General features: G+C 39.0%; 1 long non-coding RNA gene across 1 annotated transcript in view; it reads right to left on the reverse strand.

Moving 5' to 3' along the window:
- LOC134472197 (uncharacterized) overlaps positions 1-17,739 on the reverse strand; it is a 58,618-nt gene extending 40,879 nt beyond the window's left edge. Inside the window, exon 1 of the long non-coding RNA XR_010042069.1 lies at positions 17,415-17,739. This is a non-coding gene — a long non-coding RNA (uncharacterized LOC134472197). The remainder of the gene's footprint in view (positions 1-17,414) is intronic.
- Positions 17,740-24,624: the final 6,885 nt, after the last annotated feature.

The raw sequence follows: 24,624 nt of genomic DNA on the forward strand, positions 1-24,624 counted from the left end.
ATCCTCCATCTAGCAAGCACCTATACCAGATGTACATGAATGCCTTACAGCGTGCATTCTCACAATAATCATGCCACATAAGAATCAGAAACTTCATTTACACGTGAGGAAAGTGAGGTTCAGAACAATTAACTTAATCGTTAATTTGTCAAAGGTCAAAAAGTTAATAAGCAGGACTTGGGTTCCTGGCCCAGCAGGTAAGCCTCAAAGCTCTTGTTCCCTCCTAGTAAAAAATAAAAAACTGAAATCCAATAACCCTGTGTGTGTATGTGTGTGCGTGTATGCGTGTGTTTGCATGTGGTACTGGGAAATTAACTCAAGGTTTATGCACTGACCAACACCCAAACTCTTTTTTATTTTTCATTTTGAGACAGGGTCTTGCTAAGTTGCCCATCCTGAGATCAAGCTTGTAACCCTCCTGCCTCAGCCTCCCCATATGCTAAGATTACCACACCACCCATTTCTAAAACCTTTTCTTAGTACAGCAAGGTGAGGTCACAGGTCAAACTTCTGCCTCCAAAATCAGAGAGACAGGCGGGCAGAAAAAGAGAATCACAATCTTAGCAGAGCAGAAACTTCCATAGAAATCAACACCAAGATAGAAAACTCTGAAGTATAACTGACAAATCACTGACGGCTGGGTGTGGAGGCTTCCAGGGGGAGAAACCAGTCTCAGGCAAAACTACACACTTCGGTGTCAACTTTGGTGTCATACCTCGAAGAGCTCAACCAGGTCCTTTCAGTGAATACCAGAGAAAATTCTCCTTGGGCTTCCAACAGAGAAAGGCGAAAAGGAACCATTTTGAAATATATTAGCACATTCCGTTCTTAAAGAAGACTTGCTCTCAGGAGAAACTATTTCATCAGAGTCCAGCTGCTAGATCTTCTTCCAGAACTTAAAACAACTGGAAGAAGGGAAATGGCCAATCCCTGCTCATTCTAGCTACACTCTCCTCTCTAAAGAATGGGAAAGAGTAAAACGAAACAAACCTGGGAAGCACGGATGAAGTTTATGGGCCAAAAGCACAAGCTCAGCAAAAGATGAAAGGCCCAGCTGTAGAACTACAGAGTGATACATCTTCCTATCTACCTTCCCACTGCATTATAGGCTCCTTTTTAAAAGCCCATCTTTTAACAAAAAAAATCAAGGCATTCTAAAAGGCAAAAAAGGAAAAAGCAACAATTACAAGAGATTGAACTAGAATCAGAGTCATATATGGCAGAGAGGTTGCAATTACAAAACTAAGAATTTATTTTTTTAATCAGTACAGGGGATTGAACTCACAGCTACCTGCTTGCAAGGCAGGCGCTTATGCCACTGAGCTAAATCCCCAGCCCCTACAAAACTAAGAATTTTTTAAACTAAATGAATATGCTAAGGGTTTCAGTAAGAAAATACACAATGTACAAGAACAGATGTAAAATGTAATTAGAAGTTCTAAGAAGTAATCAAAAGAAACACTAGAGACCAAAAACTATTACAAAAATGAAGAAAGTCTTTGATGGACTCAGAGTAGACCGCACATGACCACAGATCCAGAAAGTTTAGAAGACACAAAGAAAGAAAAGGAGGAGCAGAAGGAGAAGAAAAAGCAGGAGGAGAGGATGACAACTACCTCGGCATGTCACATTCAAACTTCAGAAAATCAAAGATGAAGAAAAAAACCTTGAAAGAAGCTAGAGAGGAAAACGACATATCTACAGAGCAGCAAAGCTGAGAACTGCCTCTGTGTCCTCATAAACCATTCAAATGAGAGAGAATAAAGCATTTAAAGGGTTTTGAGGGGGGAAAACCAGCACCTAGATTTCTGCCCTGTGAAATTATCCTTCAAAAGTGAAAAAGAAAGACTATCTCAGACAAAAATTGAGGGAAATTGTTGTTAGTAGACTTGCTTTGCAAGAAATTTTAAAGTAACTTCAAAGAGAAAGAAAATAATATAGGTAAGGAAATCTACGTAGTGAAAGGAAAGCCATTAGAGAAATAATGAGGGAAAGTAAATTTTAAAACCTTGTGTTTCTCATTTTAATTACCCCAATATATAAGTTTAAAAAAATAGCAATGTATTTGACCATCTTGGAAACAGAAAGGAGGTGCATGACTCTCCCTTTGTTTGCTTGGGATGGCTGGAGGGAGGCTGTCACACGCCTCCTCGCCTTCCTTGGTTCTCCTGCCACCACCACCACCTAGAAGAGGATCTGGTAGAACTTGCCTCAGTTCCTTGGCAACAGCTGGAGTGCAGGTCACTCCAACAGGAGATGCAGCTTCACTGTCAGCATGGCTCCTCTCCAGACTCTGCCACCTTTTTGAAGAAGTGGCAGGAAACCACCCTTAATGTGATGGAGCGAAGGAGGGATCTGGGCCACCCACTGTTAACATCCTCCACTTCCCTAAGCTCCAACAAACACAGCTAGTGCTCCTGAAGATTCTCCAGTGTGGGCCTGCCATTTTTCACAGAAACACAACAGTTGTCAATCAAACAGCTTGTGTCTCCCCTGCATTTCCTTTAATTGCCAACATGACAGCTGCAGCCGCCTTGGGTACCCTCCACGCACTTGTATGAATCACAGACCTGCAGCTGCTACATGCACTTCTCTACTTAGTCTAAGACTCCCATTAGTGTACTGACCCTCCTTATTCTTATTCTCCCCCCCAGGGTTCATATAAAGCCTCACTCTTTGGATCCTGTAAATCTGCTCATGATTTATTTCTCAGGTGTGGGCTTGGAAGGTCCTGTAAATGTATTTGTGATTCTTTCCTGAGTACTGTGAACAGAACAGTCACTTCAAAGGAAATAGCAATTAATACCAGGAGCTCTTAGGCCAAAAGACTTCCAGAGACCAGCAGACAAAGAAAATGAGCCACAGAGAGCAACTACTAAAGAGTCAACTGACAGCATCAAGCAAAAGCTTGATGACATATGGTGGTGGCCAGCAGTAGCAGAGACAAGTATCCAGCAGCACCAACCAATGGCATCCACTATAATCTGATGTCAGTCCATCGCATCAGTGCTGCTAGCAGAGATACACTTTGCCAATTCAAGATTTCTATCTAAATCAAGCAAAAGAACCCTACTGATTGGCAACAGATATGCTTTTGTGTGTATGTGATTATATATGTAGGCTTATGTTTCACATATTTGCATGTGTTTCACTTATATACATGAAATAAATGACAACAATGAAATAATAAATAGAAGGAATTAATAATGTTATGTTATTATAAGATATGTTCATTATCCATGACGCAGTATATTGTTTGAAAATGGAGTTGGATTAGTAATAAATATACATTGCAAATTCTCAGACAAGCCCATAAAAAAGAAATAATTGTCATGCTAAGAAATAAAATAGAATCATACAAAATACTCAAAAAAAACCACAAAAGGTAAAAAAAAAAGTATGAAAACAAAAGTAACAACAATGAACAACAGCAGGAATTAGGAAACAAGAAAAAACAAGATAGATATTCATCCAACTCTATCAATGATCATGTGAATTGTCAATGATCTACACACACCAATTAAAAGACAAAGATGGTCAGAGTGGGTCAAAAAACATGACCCAACTATATGTCATCTACAAGAAATCCAAATTAAATATAAAGACACAGTTTAAAAGTTTTAAAAAAAATGAAGAAAGTTATAGTAAGCCAACATTAATCAAAAGAAATATAAGCTATATCAACTTCATACAGAGCAGATTTCAGTGTAAGGAAAGCTATCAGGGATAAAGAGAAAAATGTGTATGATAAAGGGGCCAATACTACAAAAGGACATAATAATCCTTATTGTATAGGGTCTAATAATAGAGCATCAAAATGAAGTTGACAAAAACTGATCAAACTGCAGGAAAAAGAGATGAAAACACTGCCGTATTTAAAGAATCTAATACTCCTCTATCAGAAATGTACATGCCCAACAGGTATATCATTAATAGCTGAACTCAACAGTAACATCCGTCAACTAGCTATAATTGACATCTATGACTACATCATCCAACAACAACAAATTACACATTCTTGTCAAGACAACGTAGAATAACGAAGGCCATCCACACCCTGAGCTCAAAGCATAGCCTAACAATTTTAAAATAATAGAACTCAAAGTATGTTCTTAGACCACAATGAACAAACTAGAAACCAGTAACCGAAAGATAGCTGAAAAACCCCAAAATGCCTGGATATTAAACATGCATTTATCTGACATAATTATCTATGAAAGAAAGAAAGAAAATAACAAGAGGGGAAAAAAACCTTTAGGGGCTATTAAGTAATCATAGCAAGATTTCAGAATTCAAGACTAATATACAAAAGTCAATAACCTTTTTATGCATCACCAATTAACATGCAGAATTTGACATAAAAATACATTATCATTTTTACATTATCGGCCAAAAAGTGAAATATTTAGATATAAATCTTTTTTAAAGCACAAAATCAATATGAAGAAAATTATAAAACTCTGAGGAAAACTACACACATAACTAAATATATGGAGAGACATTTCATGTTTATGGATAGAAACACTCAATGCCATTAAGATGTCAATGTTTCTCAATTTGACCAATAGACTAGTACCATAGCAATGAAAATCCCACCAAGTTATCTTGTGGATGTTGATGACTAAATTCTAATGTTTATATAGAAGACAAAAGATCTAGAATGCACAATGTTAAAAAAAAGAACAACATCAGAGTTCAAACTCTGCCCAACTTCAAAAACTATAGTAAATAAAACAATGTGGTACTTATGAAAAAATGGACAAATAAATCAATAGAACAGAGTAATCTGGGAAAGTGACCCACACAAAAAATAATCAACTGGTCTCTCACAAAAAAACAAAGGTAAAACAACAGAACAAATATAGCCTTTTGCACAAATACTTCTACAACAATTGGACATCCTTTGTAGAAAAACGAAAGAAAAAGAAAATAGTCGATACATAGATCTTACTATGTCTTTTACTAAAACAAATTCAACATGGGTCAAAAACAAAAATATAAAAGGCAAAAGTATAAAATGCATTGATACAACATAGGAGAAAATCTAGGTGACCATAATGTATGGCAATGACTTTGGAGGGGGTTGTTTGTGTGTTTGGTGGTACTGGAGATTTGACCTGTGTCCTTCACACTGAACTACATCCCCAGTCCCATTTTGTTTTTAAATTTCAAAACAGGCTCTCCCTAAATTGCTAAATTGTGTAGCCTCTGCTCTCAGAGTACTAAGATTACAGGCCCAGACCACCACACTTGGCTTGCCAATGACTTTTTAAATACAACCAGAGTCAATAAAAGAATTTATAAACTGCACTTATTAAAATTAAAAACATCTTTTCAGGGAAAGACAATATCAAGAGTGAGAAGACAATCCACACAGTGGGTGAAAATATCACAAATGACATATTTGAAAAATAAACCTGTTGCATAAAGTATACAAGGAACTCTTAAAACTCAACAATGAGAAAACAAACAACCTGATTAAAAAATGGATAAAAGACCAAAAGAGAGACCTCACCAGAATAGATATATAAATTGTATATACACTCTGCATCATACGTCATTAGAGAATTTCAAATTAAGACATAAATGAAGTACGACTGCATAAATATAATAGCCAAAATCCAAGAAAATGCAACACTAAATGATGGCAAGGACATGGAACAATAGCTTTCATTCATTCAGGAATGTTTCAGGGAATTGCTAAATGATACAAACCATTTTTTGAGGCAGTTCGGCAGTTTCTACCCAATACTTATCACATGCTCTAGCAGTTCTTGGTAGTATTTACAAAGTGCAAGTTTATTTCTACACAAAACGTGCACATGAATGTTTATAGCAATGTTTTCTGTAATTGCTAAAACTGGAAATAATCCAGGCATTCTTTTCTAGGTAAATAAATAAATGTTCATGACACGTACAACCAGACACTAGTCTATTATTCAACACTAAAAAGAAATGAGCAATCAGACTGCCATGAAAAGACATGGAGAAAATTTGAATGTGCATTACTAAGTGAAAGAAGCCAATGTGAGAAAGGTGAATGTTGTATGATTCCAACCATATGACATTCTGGAAAAGGCAAAACAATGCAGACAGGAAGCAGTTCAGTGGTTGCCAAGGCCTGAGGAGATGGAAGAGATAAACAGGCAGAGCACAGAGGAGTTTGAGCCAATAAAACTACTCTGTACAATACCACAGTGGTAGATACATGTCATTATGTATCTGTCCAAACCCATAAAATGTACAACACCAAGAGCGAAGTCTAATGTAAACTTTGGCCTTCAGGTGACACTGCTATGTGAATGAAGTGTAACACACATTATGATGTGAGATGGCAATCGTGGGGTGGAGGATTCATGTGTGGGGACAAGAGATATGTAAAACCTTCTGAACTTCCAGTTCAGTTTTTCTATGAACCTCAAACTGCTATCAAGAAACAAAGCTTACTAACTCTTTTAAAAGTTAATTTAGTTTCAGAGCTGGAATTTGATGTGCAGAAGATCCAACTCTAAAATCTTTACTTAATTGATAACACCAACAGGCTTCTGAAATTAAAGAAGCAGGTCCCGAGCAACTGAATTGGACCCTGTAGCATGTCATTTTTCTTTCACCACCTCTTCCTGAACTTCGTCAGTTAAAACTCCAAATAACATAGAGGCTCATACTGTCAACCAAACCACACATCGAGAGCTCTATTACTACAAGCAGGAAAAGGTCGTTAAGGAAATTTTTCATTTACACCAACCCCCTACTAAATACTAATTTGTACCAGTTATCTACGGCTCTTAAGTAAACTACCCCAAAACCCAGTGCTTTAAAGCAACAACAATTTATTATTACTCATGCCTCTGTGGGTTGGCCAAATGCTTCTGCTACTGTCTCACTGATGCTGACTCACAACCATATTCAGCTGGCAGACCAACAAGTGGCCATGCTTAGCCAAGATGGCTGGGAGAGCTGTCCCCTCTCCATCTGATCTTTTATGTTGGACTTTTCCACAGTGTGGTGAAGACCAAGATAACCAAAGCAGAGGCATTGAGCCTTATAGGCCTTAGCTTCAGAAGCTGGATGGCGCTGCTTCTCCTATACTTCATTGATAAAGAGCAAATCCATAAAGCCAGCCTGGATTGAAACTATGAGGAGTTAGACCCCACTCCACTTCTTGGTGAGAAGAACAGCAACATCACATCGCCAAGAGGATGAATTTAAGAAGGGATGCATGACTCATTGGGGACCACTGTTGCACACATTATTGTGTGCAACACAATACCACAGTCTTCCTTTTGGTCCCAGTGATTCACAACCCCTTCATGAGCAAATCCCCAAAGCCTCACTCAGTTCCAGAACCAAGCTCAAAGTCCAGATGAGGTTAAGTACAGCTCATTGGTCCAAAAACTCTTAATCTAGAAATTTGTGAACTACAAAGATGGGGTATCTGCCCCTACAGCATCAATGAGAAGACAGGACTTTTAAATACTCACATTTAAAAATGGGAAAAATGATACAAAACTGTCACTGGTTAACAATTCTGCAGCCCAGCTAAGCACATTTCAGGCCTCCTTTCAGGACTAGAAAATGTTCTCCTTTATTGAAGAACCAGTTATGATCTGTAAAGTTGGTTAACTCAATCATTGCTTTTCCAGGTCTTGGCTTTAGACCAAGTTTGTGTGTCTACCTTCTGAAACATCTTTTGCTTACTACAAGCAATGACCCACATTTGCAAAAGAGATACTTTTTTACTCTTCATTTTGCCCCTGGAAGACCAAGAGCTTAGAAGCTGCTTTTTAATTTTTAAGACTCTCTGTCTTTCTGAGTCCTGAGTCCAAGTTGATAGTGCTCCTATAAATACAACACTGTCAAAATGTTTAAGGTTTCCTATGAACTTTATGGTGTTTCTCTCTATGCCTTTCTATAATTCCTGTCAATATACATCTGTATTTTGGGCATGTGAAGTTGCTAAGAAATAATACCCATAAGATGTTTTTTAAATATGTTATCTGGCTGATAGGGTTCATTAGGCACCACCTTATCTTCTAAAATCTTAATGGTCACAGCCTAGATTCAATACTTACCTTGAATCCATTTCTTATTTTGAAAATCTTTCACCAATTGGAAAGATTAGAAATTTTTAAAAGGTTTTACTTTCTAACTCAAAATGTCCTAGGTCTCCTATAGTCCTTATTAATTATAAATTATAAACAAACATTTTACTCTTTCTTCAAACTATTTCCCATAGGCATCTTTTGCCTGGAAATATCCTTAACCAAGTACACAAACTCATTAGGCACATTTTTTATATCTTGCAAGTTACTGTTTTTAATTACTTTCTCATTGCTTGGACAAAACACCTGAAACCCACAACAAATTAAAGCAGGAAAGGTTTATTTTGGCTCACAGTTTGTAGACGCTTCAGTCCATAGTTGGCTGACCCCAAGGCAGAACAGCAGAGCAGAGAAGCATCAAAGAGGAGAAACAATCCATGGCAAAGAGATGAAAGGCAGCAGCTAAGTAAAGCAGCAAGTATCCTTTTCCCTTTTAACCCATCCAAGCTACCAACCTTTTGGGTGGCACCACCCATACTAAGGATGGGCCTTCCCATTATCCACACACAGAATCATGCTAAACCAATCAATGGACAAATATAGTTTCACATGCACTTAATCCCAATATCACATACCCTACATCCAGCAAACTCTGAAAAGCCCCACGTATGAGTGCATGAGGCTTTGAGGGGGCATCCAGATACAAGGCATATCAGTTACTATGGTCATCAGTTTTCTCATTACATGACTTGCCTCTTCTAGGCTATAATAGCAGTTTCTTCACTGTTCTTCCAATCTCTCCTAACATACTCCTTGCTGTACCTGATACACAGTCCCCACGCCAATGTTGTATTTAAGGTTTTGTCTTACATCTTACGTTTAAGGTGGGTAACCGTACCAGTTACCCATCATCATAAAGTAAAGCATCCAAAAACTTAGTGCTATAATACAACTACTACTTATTATTTCCAATAATTCTGTGGGTTGGCTGGAGAATTCTTTTTCTGCTCTTGCTTGTATGTCATCTGTTGGCAGGGTGGCAAGAACTGGGGTCACCTGGGTCTTTCTCTTCAGAAGGCTTTAATCTTGAGCATACCCTCTCAAAGTGAGCAAAATCAGTGGTTCAATAGCCTCTCTAAGTCCTTCCTCACAAGGCACCCAATGTCACTTCGGCCATACTCTATAGGTCAAATCAATTCACAAAACCAGACCATAATCTAAGAATAGAAAAATGAACTCGTCCTATGGGTTGGAGGATGGCAAAGAATGTGAATATGGAGAAGTCTGATTCATTATAGGCTATTATTATAACAGTCTACCATATTTTATATATTTTATATATGGAGATATATGAATATGCACACATCATAATTTTTTTACTTCTGAATATTTAAATGATATTTGCTTTACTAGTTTTTTAGTAAATGTAGTTGAGTCATTATACTTTATGATAGCTAGTGAATGGCCTGTAGTATATTTGGCAAAAGTAATGAATTCTTAGTGATTTGAGATTTGCCTAGAGCCTCTGGCTATAAAATGTTTCCTGTGAAGTAAAAGATATTGCTGAGGAATTTTGTGGAAATTATAGGGTTTATGGATTAGCAAAGTGAGAATTAATGAGATTCTTCTCTCTTTAGTGCAACCTAAGAACTAGAATTCCTATAAAGAAATTAGTTCTAAGAGTGAAGGCCTTTCCAAATCACTCTGGCAAAAATGACATCATATTGAAAGCAGAAGGCAATAAAGTCCACATTTTGCTATTAGAAAGATCATTTTATTGCAACGTATAATTTATATTAATTAAATTTTCTCACAGATAACTTGGCAATAAAATTATTTATAATCTAAGTGTATGTCTATAATCTTACGTGAATTTTTTGCAAAGGTTTGAGATGATATAAACTACAGTTTCCTATCTTTATTTTTCAGAACACTTTACTATTTAAATTAAGAAATTGAAATTGTTATGAAGTGTTTCTCAAACACTTGTGACTAAAACAAAATGTTATTTTTACTGTCTCCCGAAATGTATAAAATAAGTGGTTACTAAAATACGCCATCATAATATTTACCATCTTATTTCCACATTAAAGGAATAACTAATAAAGTTATGCTGAGAAATACTTTTTCAGCTGGAGAGCACTTAATTTTACATATAGAAGAAACAGCCAATCAAATTAGAGGAGTCAGAATCTCATGATATAATTCATAGCATTGTTTTGCCACCCTACTTGTTCAGTACTCTTTATTAAGCAATAGTTTTGACCCTCATTGATGACAACTTGCAACTCACTGACATAACCAGTTTCAGATTAAATTACACATGCACAGAAAATCAAAATTCTGTACACACAAGATTTGCATGCTTTAAATGTTCCATAATTTCCTGTAAAATCTTTATCCAACCCCATTGCAAATCTAAAAGTTATTCTGCCAAAGATTAAAATGTAAAATGATTATATGAGGTACCTATGATAGTGAAACTAGTAGAGACAGAAAGTAGAATGGTTATTTGATGGGGAATAAAAAGAAAAAAATGGAAACTTATTGGCAATATACAGTTGTGATTTGGACAACAATAAATGTATTAATGCCACTAAATTGTACTCTTTGAAATGATTAAAATGGTGAATCTTATGTCATATGTATTTCATCACAATAAAAATAAAATGAATGTAACTAAAATAACATAACTGCAAAACAAAAGTGAACATCTTGGAAAGCTTGTAAGTACAAAAGAAGGCAACTAATGCTATAGAACATAATCAGCATCAACAATGGTAGTATAATCACACAAAAAAAGAAGAAAAATTACTTTTCCAAAATCTAATACCAATATTACATGTTAAACTCTAGCTTAGAGGGTTCATCAGACTCAGAAGCCATCATGGGGCATATTTAATTTGCAAAATCACTCATTGCTTAAGAGATAAGTGAATCTTTTATCAATCACTTATTTTCAAGATTTTAAAAGACAAGGACAAACTGAAGTACCTCTATGTCCAGTGTGTTTACAAATGTGGGGCAAAATTATTTGTCTCCATACAACAACTCAAATACTGTACTTAAGATTTCAGTCTCCCTTCCCTTCATGTTTGCACATGCCCTGGTCCTCACCTGACTGATTCCCAGCCATTTTTCTTGGTGTCACCTCAGGCTTCCTGAGGGTATTTCCCACTTTTCTCTTCTCTGCTGGATTCCTTAGGAATCTTCAAGGAGGATCATCTAATTTCCCTATTGGTGTTTACTTGATTGCCTATGGATCTTTTCAACACACCTGGAAGCTGTCAGAAGGCTATAACTGTGCCCTTAACAGTATATTCCTGGGGTGGAGCAAAGATGGTGGATAGATAACAATGGGCTACAGAGGTTCCCTGAGATGGTCAACTTAGAATTCAACATAATACGGTATGGGGAGCCCAAACAGAGGGAGATGAATTCTCTTGTCCCAAGAAAAAAGCAGGCAACTTGCCGAGCTGCCAAAGGTCCCACCATGACATGCCAAGCCATCCGAGGACCCCTGCTTCGACTCACTGGAGGTGCAGCTAAACTGAGATCAGGGGTCGGCAAGCCAAACAGAGAGCTGAGTTGGCAGGGTGTCTGCATCAACCTGTGGTGAGTGACAGGAGTGGAGCCATTCCACAGAAAGAGGGACTCTGGTGGGTGACATTCTGGGACCGGGCAGGACTGGCAAGTACAAAGGGCAGCAGTGACTTCAATCAGTTGTTCCCTTGTTGAACAGGATTGGTGGGGTGAGCTAGGCCTGGGTCATGTGACCTGGCTGAGACTCAACAGGTTACCCAAAATCAAGTCCCTACGAGGTGGCATACACTAACCCAGTGAAGCCTCAGAAGTTTGACTGACCCAGAGGAGAGGCAGCACAAAGTAATACAGTGCAGGCCACAGCAGCTTGACTGATCTGGAGGAGAGGGGCCAGCATATGTTATCCCTGTCTGCAACTCACTGGCACACTGCAGTGTGAAGGGTCATCTAGCCAGTGTGCTTCAGGAGAATTGTAACCAACAAAGAAAGAAACTGGGGCCTCCTGGAAGAAACAAAAAAGATGGGAAGAGGAAGCAACAACAAAAAGTCCCCAGGTCCCAACCCTGAGAACATTGACCCAGGACAGGCAAATACAAAGGAAAATGAGAACGGCAAACATGCAATATCAGATATAGCACCAGTGGACATAAAGAGATATCTTCGGGACCTCATAGACGAGTTCAAAAGTGAAATATTTAGCCAAGTAAAACAAGATATAAGATTAATAAAGGAGATACTAAGCACCCCTCAAGCAGACACACACAGAGAAAGGGAGGAACTCAAACAAAGGAGAGAACTATTTGATGAAGAATATAAAAAAATATAGAATACATGAAGCCGATTCAAAGAGATTACTAGGAAATTAAAACTCTATGGAAAGATGGCAAATCTTCTTGAAAGAAACTAAGGATAGATTATCCAAACTGCAGGACAGTTTTGCAATGTGGGATTATAAAAGGGAAAACTTCTTAAAAATAACAAGGAAACAAGCAGTAACAATACAAAGGCTAGAAGACGACAAGAGGATCTATAACTTCAGAATAAAGAATGTGAATGAAGAAGCACGGGTACAAACAAAGGAACTACAAAGGTTAATCACAGAAATAATTAAGGAAAACTTCCCAAACATAGGAAAAGGAAATGATATTCTGATATCATTCTGATTCTGTATGAGGCATACAGAACTCCAGCCACTACAACCAAAACAGAGCTACACTCAGGCATATAATAATCAAGATCCCGGAAATTCAATATAAGTACAGAATATTAAAAGCTATTAGAGACAAGAAACAGATAACCTATAAAGGAAGGCCCATCAGAAAAAAGGCAGACTTCTTGACATAAACCATCTCGACATAAACCAAGTCAAGAAGAACCTGGAGTGAAATATTCCAAGCCCTGAAAGAAAATAACCTCTATCCAAGATTGACATACCCTGATAAGCTGTCTTTAGAAATTAATGGAGAAACAAGATACTTCCAAGACAAAGAAGAACTTGGGAAATTCGCAACCACCAATCCAACTCTACAGAGAATGCTGCAGGGCATTCTAGAGAGAGAGAAAAGTACTAGGATTCCAGGAACAGTGGCAGAGAGGCCTCAATGAATGGAGCAGAAAACAGAATGAAGAAGATAAGCAGACCACTGAAGGCAAAAAAAAAAAAAAAGAGTATAACAGAAATGAGTCAGAGAAGATTTTATTCAAAACTGATATGATTAATAGTATCAAGTCTGACAGTATAGGTAACTACACTAAGATGACAAGACTCTACGATACACATTCTGATTTGATAACTACCTGCTTTTGAAGTTCTATACTATATACAAAGTTGTGTTTTTATTACTACTGTTATGTACTGATATATTCAATTATACTATGTTTGATGATATAGCCAATTCTATTGAAGATAACAAGAGACAACACAGGAACTATGGTAGAACTGTTTGTACAATGGTCTTACATGTTTTTTTGTTTCATGTGTTTATAGAAATATGTTTTGTTTTGTCTTGCTTTGTTTTGTTTCTCCCTCTAATATAGAAAAGATAGAAATACATGTTAAAACTCATGCATATGTAGAATCTATAAGCAGTTTATGAGAACTGATCTTATGACACATGATGAAATGAACAGATACTTTGAAGAAAAAGAGACACTAAAGTACCCAGTGCTGATCCTGGAGTGTTATAATGTGAAACCTAGCAATAGTATTATTCTTTGTTCAGAGTGATATTAGCCTGCTTGGGTTTGTTCAATCTCAACATAATTGAAGATATGGGTAACTGCATGTGTGTTTAAGTGTATAGGATTGAAACCATATATCTAAGTTTTTGTTGGATAGTTGAACGTAACTGGTTGCAATCTCACTGTTTGGATCCCCACTTTATATGCTCCACTTTAGTATCTTGAATAACTATTTAGAAGAAGACAAGCTGTAATCATCAACTAATGATTGCTGTTTATTTTTTTTCTTTGAAAGTATGCATTATTTCTACCTGTTTTCTCTTTTGTTTAGTGTTTCTTTAAATTAAATTTAAAAAAAAAAAGAGACACTACATTACCCAGTGCTGATCACGGAGTGTCATGATGTGAAATCTAGCAATACTATTATTCTTTGTTCAGAATGATTTTAACCTGCTTTAGTTTGTTTAATCTAAACATAAATGAAGATATGGATAACTGCATGTATGTTTAAGTGTACAGGGTTGACAACCATGTTACTAAGTTTTTGTGGACGGTTGCAGTTTTGTTGAACTGTTTGCAGTCTTGCTGTTTGAATTCCCACTTTATATGTTCCACTTTTGTATCTTGAACAATTATTTGTAAAATGACAATATGTAAACATCAACTAGTGATTTCTTACTGTTTATTTTTTCCTCTGAACGTATGTATTATTTCTACCTATTTTCTGTTTTGTTTAGTGTGTTTAAAATTTTTAATAAGTTATAAAAAAAACAGTATATTCCTACCCCTTTGTTCATGCAATTTGTCCACAGTAGACAGATAACACATATTTGTTGAACTGATTAATTAAATGAATAAAACACATGGATCAAGCATCATAAAAAGGCTCCAATTTCAAGAGAAAGTCTCAACCACAGACTGAGCTAAGTGAGCCAATCATTCCACTGAAATGAAGTTTACAGGCCACCATAGGATGATACAAACTGAGTCACAGTAGCAAGTGGCTGGAGTGCAATTTAGGCCAGTACCATATGAGAAGACATTACATTTTCCAGTTGGTGCATTCCAGAAAGCAATTTCCATTCTGGAAGATTGTGAGAATTCTTGTATTCAGAATACAATTTTTGAAGGATCTATAAAGATCTATGAAAAGCAGCTGAGTCTTTTGTTTATGAAAAATCTTTTTTACTGTGCATATTACACACAATGTATATGATCAGTATGAACCAATTTTTAAAAATGCTTTGAGTTTTATCTATATGATCATTTTAAGAAAAAAAAGCATACACAAAATCATGCAACTGAGATAGTTCATCTGTAATCCAATTAAATATTGAAGTAACATGGCTTCACTCTGGGATTCATGAAGCCATATATTCTTTCCACAAGCATGCACACATCTTCCCCCACCTCATGCCCACCTCTGCCTCTAAACCTCAATCATTGAGATTTATAGACTTTTCATTTATGATTTTTGTTAAAATTTTAAGTGAGATGCTAAGTTAGGAATTTTCTTTCAAAAATAAAAATATTAAGTTGTACTTTACTTATTTATGACTTCCTGACCATACCTCCTTCCTCACACCACTCTTGGACAAACTCATCTTTGGGGGAAGAACTGCGTCTCAGGAACACTGTAATTCTGTAGCTATATCTGGGTGGATATAGCTCAAGACCTGGCCCTCCATGTGAAAGTCATTATTTGCACTCTACCAAAGACCCAAGAAAACTCCCATTATATACTACAAATAAGAGATGTACAGGTGGTCTCCATTTCCATGGGCTCTGCAGCTGTGGATTTAATTGCATCTACACTAAGTATGTATGGACCTTTTGTCTCATCATAGTGGATGTGCATATGCTATCTGCAAATGCTATGCCCTTTTATAAAAAGGACTTGAGCATCACTGAATCTGGTTATCCACAAGGAATCCTGGAACTAATCCCCCACAGATACTGAGGCATATATACATTGCTAACGATTATTTACTGCCAGAAGTGTAAAGTAAAATATAATACTAAGCATGTTAATTTTGGTGGCTCCTAAAATGATAAAGAATGTATCCTCCTGAATGTTAGTTAACATTTTGAAAATCCAGCAAAGGAAGAAGAAATACATAAAAATAACTAAAAAAAAAAACAAAAAAAAACAAAAAAAACAAAAAAAAAACCTCTAAGGGCTAGGTATGGTGGGGCAGGCGTGAATCACGGCATTCAGATAAGCTGAGACACAAGGACAAGTTGGAGCCCAACCCTGGCAACTTAACAACTAGCAAGGCTCTAACACAAAACTAGAGCTACGGATGTAGCTCACTATGAAGGCGCCAGGTTCAATTCCCAATCTGAACGGGGGAAAAAAGAAGAAAAGGAAAGGAAACAAAAGAAAAAGAAAAAAAAGAAACACTCCCTATATAAGCAAAAGGCCTACTCAAATCCTAGATGACTCCTTCTCCCTTTTATGCTCATATTATAGAAAATAAACAACATTTTCATTTAAGGACAAATGGTTCAACATGCGTCACTCCAGGCCAGGATCTAGTAGTATACAGTTAGTCTCCCTTTCACGGATAAAGCAGCTTCTCTCATTTGGACTCAGCTCTCCTGGGAAAGGTTCATACAAAATTCTCTCTTTGTGAAGCCAACACCTAGCTCAATAGCTTCAACAACAAGACTCGCATGTTATTGCAAGTACTGAAGAATAAGAGGGGCAGGCAGGAAATGGTAAAGAAGAAACTGTTAAGCAGTTAGCTGATTTCATTTGTTTATCAAACAGGCTTAATACCTAACGTAAAATAAAGATTTCATTAAAAGCTGGCTGTTTCAGTCATCTTTTTGTTGCTATACCTGAATACCTGATACCAAGTATATTACTGTTTTTTTTTAAAAAAATTAAGCTTATTTGCTCAGAGTTCTGGAACCTAGAAGCCCAAGACCAAGCAGCCACATATGCTCAGCTTCTGCTGAGGGCCTGCTTGCTCCCATAATGTAATAAAGGATATCAAAGCAAGACGGAGCAAATGTGTTAGAGAGAGCTCACTTTTGCAACAAAGCCATTCCTTCAATGACCCATTACTCCATAAGTCAACTCCTGAAGGTCCTACCTTTAAATATCAAGAACATTTTACTTTGGGAATTAGGTTTTCTTGTGCCTGAAATTTGGAGAACACATTCAAAAATTAGAACCAGCATGTGCTCATTTTATGTTTTTGTTTCATTTGTTGTTGTTTTGATTTTTTTCTTACATCTCATGATTCTGTGGGTCAGCTAAGCACAAACAGGCAGTTCTTACTGCTTTTTTCATGCAGTTGTGATCAGATAATAGGAGTTAGGGTGAGAATCATCAGAAGGTTCAATGGGGGTGGGGGGCGAGTAGTACATGATTTATAATCCTGGCACTCTGGGACCCTGAGACAAAATAATTCCAAGTTCAAGCCCAGACTGGGCGATGAAGCCTTAGTAAGACTTTGTCTCAAAATAAAAATTAAAAAGGCAAGGTAGCTCAGTGCAAAGGCACTGGTACATACTATGTTGGGGGACACTGGACACCCAAGATAGCTAATTCACAGGGCTCACAACTGATACTGTCTTTTGGCAAGGAGAATATTGGAACTTGAGTGTTATCAGCCTTCCCACCTTTGTGCAACTCACCTGCACACAATTCACCATTCTTGAAGATTACAGCTGGGTCCTGAGAGGAAGTGTCCTGAAAGCCAGCATTGTAAGGAACAGCAAGACTCTGAGGGTATAGTCTTGAAAGTCATTCAACATCACCTCAGCTGCAACTCAGACTTAAGGAAGATCCACAGGGCAATCTAACTACAGTTGTTATGGCTCCTGAATAGGAGATCTTTGGTGAAGGAACAAATGGAGAGAGAGAGAGAGAGAGAGAGAGAGAGAGAGAGAGGTTATGTAATATAAACAATATAAAATTATATACATGCATATGTCTATATAGTAAGATGTTATAAATTATGCTGTGTGCTTTACACATATTATTTCAGCCACAAATGTGATTCCTGGTGAGACAGTATAAGTATCCCCATTTTACCAGTTCAGGGACCTGAAGTTTAGAGAGGCTAGGTCACTTGTCTGAGCTTACCCAGTAACACCTTTTGTGAAATTCCGCCAGTGTGCCATCTGCCTATACTACTAACCCAAAGCATTCAATCAGCTCACTGTGCAAGATTTTGTTCTAAAAGCATTGCTGGAAATATGAATGAGAAAGGAAATATATTCCTTGTCCAAATATTGAAGTAAGAATTTGTGGAAGAACAAGAAAATCTTAATTTCAACAGACTCTCTTCTAGCTGAACTACTGAAATTAAATACAGTCAACCCTCTATTATTGTTATGGTCTGTGCTTAGATGGCCCCCAAACCTCATGCAATCATGGAGACAGCTCAGACTAGTATTTATGATTGTTGTCTAGCACTGGGATAGGCAGTGTGTGAGTTGTACCCACCCAGGGGCAGGTAGTTGGCATATTATATAAGGGAAGGAAGAAGGCATGCTTTTCCCACTTTTGCCCTTTAGCTCTTGTTGTTTGCAGCTACCATGAACAGCTGCAGCTCAGCCACGCCACCCTGCCTTGGAGCCAGCTGCCTTTGGCCAGAGTATGGACTGAAACCTCCAAAAATTGTAAGTGAAATAAATGTTTCCTAGTTTCACTTTGGGCATCAGGTATTTTATCTCAACAACAAGAGAAAAGTAACTAAGACAATTATTATCCATGACTTCTACATTCATGGATTCAAACAATAAAAGATGGAGAAAAATCTTTTTTAAGTATGTCTGTACCAAATATGTACCAAAAATATTTGGTTTATTATTCCCTAAGCAATACAGTATCACAGTATTGGATTAGCTATGCTAAGTAATCTAGAGATGATTTAAACCATACAGGACGATTGTGTAGATGATATGCAAGTCCCAAACCACGTTAGGGACTTGAGTAGGGAATTTGGGCATCCACGGAGGATCCTACAATCAATTTCCCATAAAACAGAGGAACACCTTATTGGAAATAACCTCGAAAAAGCATCCTAAAAAAGCTCCCTGATCCTTTTTATGTTCTTCAGTAATAATGAAAAAAAAAGGTAAAAATAAGGAAGATATGGATAAAAGGTAAGGATTAGAATGCAGAATCCTTTGGAGGAGCCCCTAAAACACTACCAAAAGAAAAGTTCACCCACCGTTGCCTTCTGATGCCTTCACAATACTGAAGAAACTTTAATGTGTAAAAATGTAAATGCTATTGATTCTTTTCCAAAAGGCCATAGAAATAAGACTTGTGTTTTCATGTCAGCATAGGTTTTAAAAGCCTTCTTCCCTTTCCTACTGTAGTAGGTGGGTATTCATAAAACCTTCAACGGTTTTATCACACTGTTGATCACTTTCCCTACCTACAGGGCAATAATTTTCCACTTTGTAACCCAATCAATACGCTATCCACTATGGTTAACTCCCCTCCTACTCCTCATTGTCAGTTATCATATTACTTTTTAAATTACAAGTTCAAAGTTTCAGACAATTTAAATCTTCGGTGTCTTTCAAAGCTCCTAGATTTTTTTTTAACTTTAAAAAAGTGTGTGTATATTTTTGCACTCAACTGCTAAAAGCTCAAGTTTTAAGAACCTGAGTCACAGTACACCATATTCGTCCCCTTATGCCTTGTTACTGCAGCCCTAGGTGCTTTGTATAATGCATGAGTGAACCCCGCTTAGAAATAGAAATGCATTTTCAATAAGTATTTATTATGTTGTTCTGAGCATACAGCTTTAAATTTGCCCGCTGTAGCTTGAAGCATTACACAAACTGTTGGTCTGCTGACTGCCTCTCTGGCAGCAACACACACAGAAAATAGATTGCTAAGGGTTTTTTCCTCCTCCTCCCCCTCTCCTCCTCTCTCTCCTCTCTCTCTCCCTCCTTGCTTTTTCCTTTTTCTCATTTTTTTAAGCCAGTCATGAACATTTTTTTAATCTTGTGGCATTTTTAATCAACACGTATTTCCTTCCAGGACCTATGATCCTCTATTGATTCCCATTAAAATGCTTTTCTTTTCTTTGCCCCCTCTGCTGATCGAATTTCAGATCAGCCACAGGATATGCAAGTAACCTTCCGGCACTACTGAACCCAGCCGAGCGAGGGTGATCAAAAGACTTGATGCATTCATTAAACATTCCCATCGTCCGGGCAGGAGCTCTAATGGAAGCTATCTCTTTGCATTGCAATTTTTTTTCCTTTTTGTCTTCCCCCCACTACCTCCAAAAAAATGGGTTTTTTGCCTTTGATCGCAAGGGAGGGGAGGGGAAAGAACAGAAGAACAAAAGAGACCTTTTTCCCCCGGGCTGACGTCAGTTTGATTTTACTGACAACTATTCGAGCGTGTGTAGCAGTTGGAAGCGGCCCCACGCCACCCCCGCCCCCCACGTCTTCCACTTGGGGAGAAAACAAGACTTTTAGCGGCTCTGGAGACACTCCTGAAAATGGCCCTCTCGGGCTCTGCACTCGCTGCCCTCCCGCCCGCTCGGCAAAGGACATTCGAAGCTTGTTTGTGTGGCACGATCTTTACTGGGGCGGAAAACACGCGGCGGGGGAGGAGCGGGAACAGGCGCAGCCAGGCGGGGAGAGCCAAGAACGTTCTTTCCCAGCCGCTGGGAGAACACGGGCTGAAAAAATAGTCCCGCCCGGCGCGCAGAGCGGGTCCGGGGCCCGGCGGCTCCGGGCGGCTCCGGGCAGGGCGGGGCGCGAGGGTTCCGGCCGTGCAGAGCCCGGGCCCGGGGAGCCAGGACCCCGCGGGCGCGCCTGCGCAGTGTGGTCCCCACGCCCCGGCTGCGGCGGCCTCGGCGGCGCCAGCCTCCGGCTTGACTAGCGCGGCGGCGGGCAGGCTGCAAAACCCGGGCCGGAGCCGCGCGCGGATCGGGCGACGGCGTGGAGAGCTGGAGCAGCCTGCGGCGGCAGAGAGCGCTCACCCCGGCAGAGAGGCCCCGCTCCAGCGTGTCCCGCTGGCCCCGGGGGCCGAGGTGTACGGCTCGCCGAGCTGGTGCAAAATTCCCAATCAGGCCTGGGAGGAAATGGATCCAATTAGGGCACAGCCTTGTCCTGCAGTTGCCAGGAGCCCGAAGATCTATGACCGACCCAGACCATTTCTGGAAAAGTCATATTTTCCAGGCTTTCGTGAAATAGTCATGACTCCTATTCTAAATCTGGAGGCGAGAGTGCATCTATTTCAGGGAGGAAAGAAAGATGTAAAAAAAGTAGACTTGACTCCGGGAAATATGGGCCCTGGCACTGTCCCGGTGCCTGGTTTCTTACCCCCTCCCAGGACCCTTCTAGCACACCTGAGATGACTTCGTTAACATGCGGTCTCGCTGCCGCTGCGGCCACTGTAAAGAAAGTCCTGGCTTTTTGGGTTGGGGGAAAGAGACTTTAAAATGGCTCACTTATCACTCAGGCTCCTGACTTTTATAAAGGAAAAGCACACATTAAGTGAAAGTCAACCATGTGATACCCTTCGCACTTTGTGCTTACCTCCATTTCTGCTTCTGCCAACCTATGTTGGGACTGTGTGTTCACATCTCACACCAAGGCTAAGGAGTCAGCGTGGGTACCAAGGCTTATTGTTCTTCTGCCTTCCCCTGCCCTTCGGAGCCCACCATAGGCACTGAATAAACGTCTTCCTAAATGAGAGTGCTTTAAAGATAATAATGAAGTGCTGCGAAGCACAGAAGAAAGAGCAATTAACTTTGGCTAAGAAAAGAGGGCAGACAAGGCTTCCTGAAAGGCCAGGCCTGCGAGCTGAAGCCGGGGAGACCAACCAACGATAGACGCCAATATAGGCCATTCCAGGTCAAGAGAATAACACGAGCATAGGAGGGAATATGCGGTGGGTGGGAGTGCCGCGGGTCTGAGCAGCGATTAGTTGGGACTGTAGGAAAGGAAGCTAAGAGGCTACATTTGAAAGCTGGTATGCCTCGCTACAATGTAACAGCCAGGAAAAGCACAAAATATGTTACTGGGTGGTACAGGAATGTGAACATGCAAATATACAGTAAACGAATATGGATATAGAAATGCCAAAAGAAAGAAAATAAAGAAAATACAGTTTATAGGGAAATTTCAGAAATAGTATATGAACAAAAAAGAATACCAAGGAAAACCCCTGGCCTGAGACTCCAGAAGCAAAGCACTTGAAAAGCACTGGGCTTGAAAGAGGTCTGTTGAGGGACAGAAAAGAGGTAACAATGAAACTAATGCTTTGGTTAAAAATTTTTTACCATTACAGTGTTTCTCATTGGTAAAATCGTCAGTTGGTTCAGAAACTGAAGAAAGATGTAGCTCAAAAATGACAAAACAGTGATACATTGAAAAAAAGTCATCCTCAAGGACTTTATAATAAATTATGTCATGGTCACTCAGTAAAATATTATGCAGTCATTAGAAAAGAAGTGCACATTGTTAAATTCTTATCTTGTGTTGAAATCCTGTATCACTATTGTTTTTGTTGTTGTCATTTGGCTTTTGGTTTTTTTTTTCTTTGCTTTTTTATTTTGCTATGTCCTGTTTAAAAATAAAAATAAATGAAATGTATTTATTAGAAAGATGTACAGTACACAGTATATTGTTACATGGAGAACGAAGTTACAAGGCAGTGTGCTTATAAGAACATCTTTAAAATATTAGCAGTGACACTAGAAGTTTTTGTTACAACTGATTTTTCACCGTCTCCTGATCTCTGTTAGAATTTATACGATGAGAAAATTTTACAATTTTAATCAGAAACTAAACAAATACAAATTAAGTTACATTTTATCTTTTGAAACTGTATGTGGTTCTTTTGTTGCAAAACTGAAGTGGAAATTCTCCTGGCAAACAGCGAGAACACAGTCTACAGAGTCAGACTGACCCAAGGTCTGCACAAGCGTCATTTTTTATTCCCTGTGCCATCTGGCTCAAACTGCTCCAAGCTCTTTCTGTGTCTCAATGACTTGTCTGTGAAATGAAGGTAATAATAGTATCTACCTAACAGGATGTTGTGAGGACCAGAAATAATATTTGTAGCCTGGCACAGTGACCCATGTCTGTAATCCCAGCTTTCTGGGAGGCAAAAGATCACAAGTTCAAACCCTGCCTAGACAACTCAGCGATTTAGTGAAACTTTGCCTCAAAATAAAAGGTGAAGAGAAGGCAATGTAGCTCCATGTAAAGCCCCCGTGTTTAATCCAAAATACTACTACTGAGAGTAATACCAATACCTCTAATAATATATCTGTAAAGTGTATCGTGCTTGGCACTCATGAGATGTTTGGGGCTGAACAAATGGGAAGCTTTTATAGGATGCAAAAAGCATCTGCTTTAGAAACTAACTTTCATCATAGACCCTCCCTCTGCTATCAGAGCCGCCCTTTGAGCTGCCTACAGATATTGCTCCTTCCTGCCTTTTGAAGTTATGGGTAGCCATATGACAAGCTGAAGGCACCAACATAAACAAAAGTAGCGGGAGACTGGTGAGCATCCAAGCAGGTTCTCTTCTTCAATCTGCCATGACAGCCAGCAATACCAGGTGGTATCTTCTGGGATCCCAGACTGGGGAAGAGAAAAAGCTTCCAGTGACCCTTGTTAGATATGTAGCGTGTTGAGAAGATTAAATCTTTGTTAGTATGAATCACTAAAATTTGAGGATCTGATGTTACCGAAGCTGAGTTTAACTCATCCTGCACAGCTACACTCTAGATTTTAGATGTTGGGAAAGATTCCTTTGCTCCGTGTTGCCATTGCTTTTCCTCCATAGGGTTGGAGAAGGAAACGAATGAATGTCTGAAGTATTTGGCACTGTGCCTGGTGCCTGACAACCACATGCAAAGTGACAGGGATAATCATCATCTCACTATACCAGCTTCTTTCCAGATCTCTGAAATAGAAGACATAAATGCCAGCGGGACCCACTGATGCCATCCCTTGCCTTTCTGACATTACATTTGCTTGTACTGCATCCATATATAATCAGAGACACTTACACATGGCTGAGAGATAGCAGAGTGAGAGTAGGTAAGAACACCAATGAGAACGATTCCTTCCATCCTGCAAAGAAAAAAAAAAAGGCAAATGTTCAAGTCCTTGGGGTGTCAGCAGCCTCACACCAGGGGAGATGTCTCTACCATGATGGCCAAGACAGCTTTCTGGGAAGCTTAGAACAGAAGATTCCAGTGACCTCAAGGTCCCACAAAGTGTGAATGTGAGTTAGGGAAATGGATGTAAGGAGAATGACCATCAGTTCTTCTGGTGTAAAAGCAATGTCCTTATCCTTACCGAGTCTCAAAAACACATGGTCTGTACTGCAGGAGCAAGCAGAGATTTAGGGTCTGAGTTGTTCTAATGCTCTGTGTGCTTTCCTGTTTAGACTGGGGGTGGGGGGAGCATGTGGCCACAAAAGCGTCTGGTTTTCAGAGCACAGGAAAGCTTTGTTTCTGTTGCTACATAATCAAGAAGACTCACGATTCTGACAGAAAATGAGCAGTGCTCTGTGGGAGCTGGGCACAGGGCCAGACACCTCAGAGAATCCAGAAGGAGGAGGAAAGAGCAGCTCTTCTCCTGGTGGGCTCAGCAGGGTATACTGCAGCACCTTCCTATTTGGAAAGGACAAAGCCCCATGAAATTCTCAGGCATTGCGTAGTGGAGCCTGTTACCTGGATATCAATTCCTCAAGGCTAATGGTGAGACTCTCAGAAAACCTCTTTATTCCTTTTAAGAAAGAGAAGCATCAACAATATGAAGGAAAAGCAAACAATTGAATCTTTGCATTTGCAGGGATTCTAGTCAACCAAGTGTTTTCATATGCAGTTACTCGCTTCGTGCTTAC

Source organism: Cavia porcellus, unplaced genomic scaffold, assembly GCF_034190915.1.
Source record: "Cavia porcellus strain 051 isolate PalLab524CR breed Dunkin Hartley unplaced genomic scaffold, mCavPor4.1 scaffold_22, whole genome shotgun sequence".
Classification (NCBI taxonomy): Eukaryota; Metazoa; Chordata; class Mammalia; order Rodentia; family Caviidae; genus Cavia; species Cavia porcellus.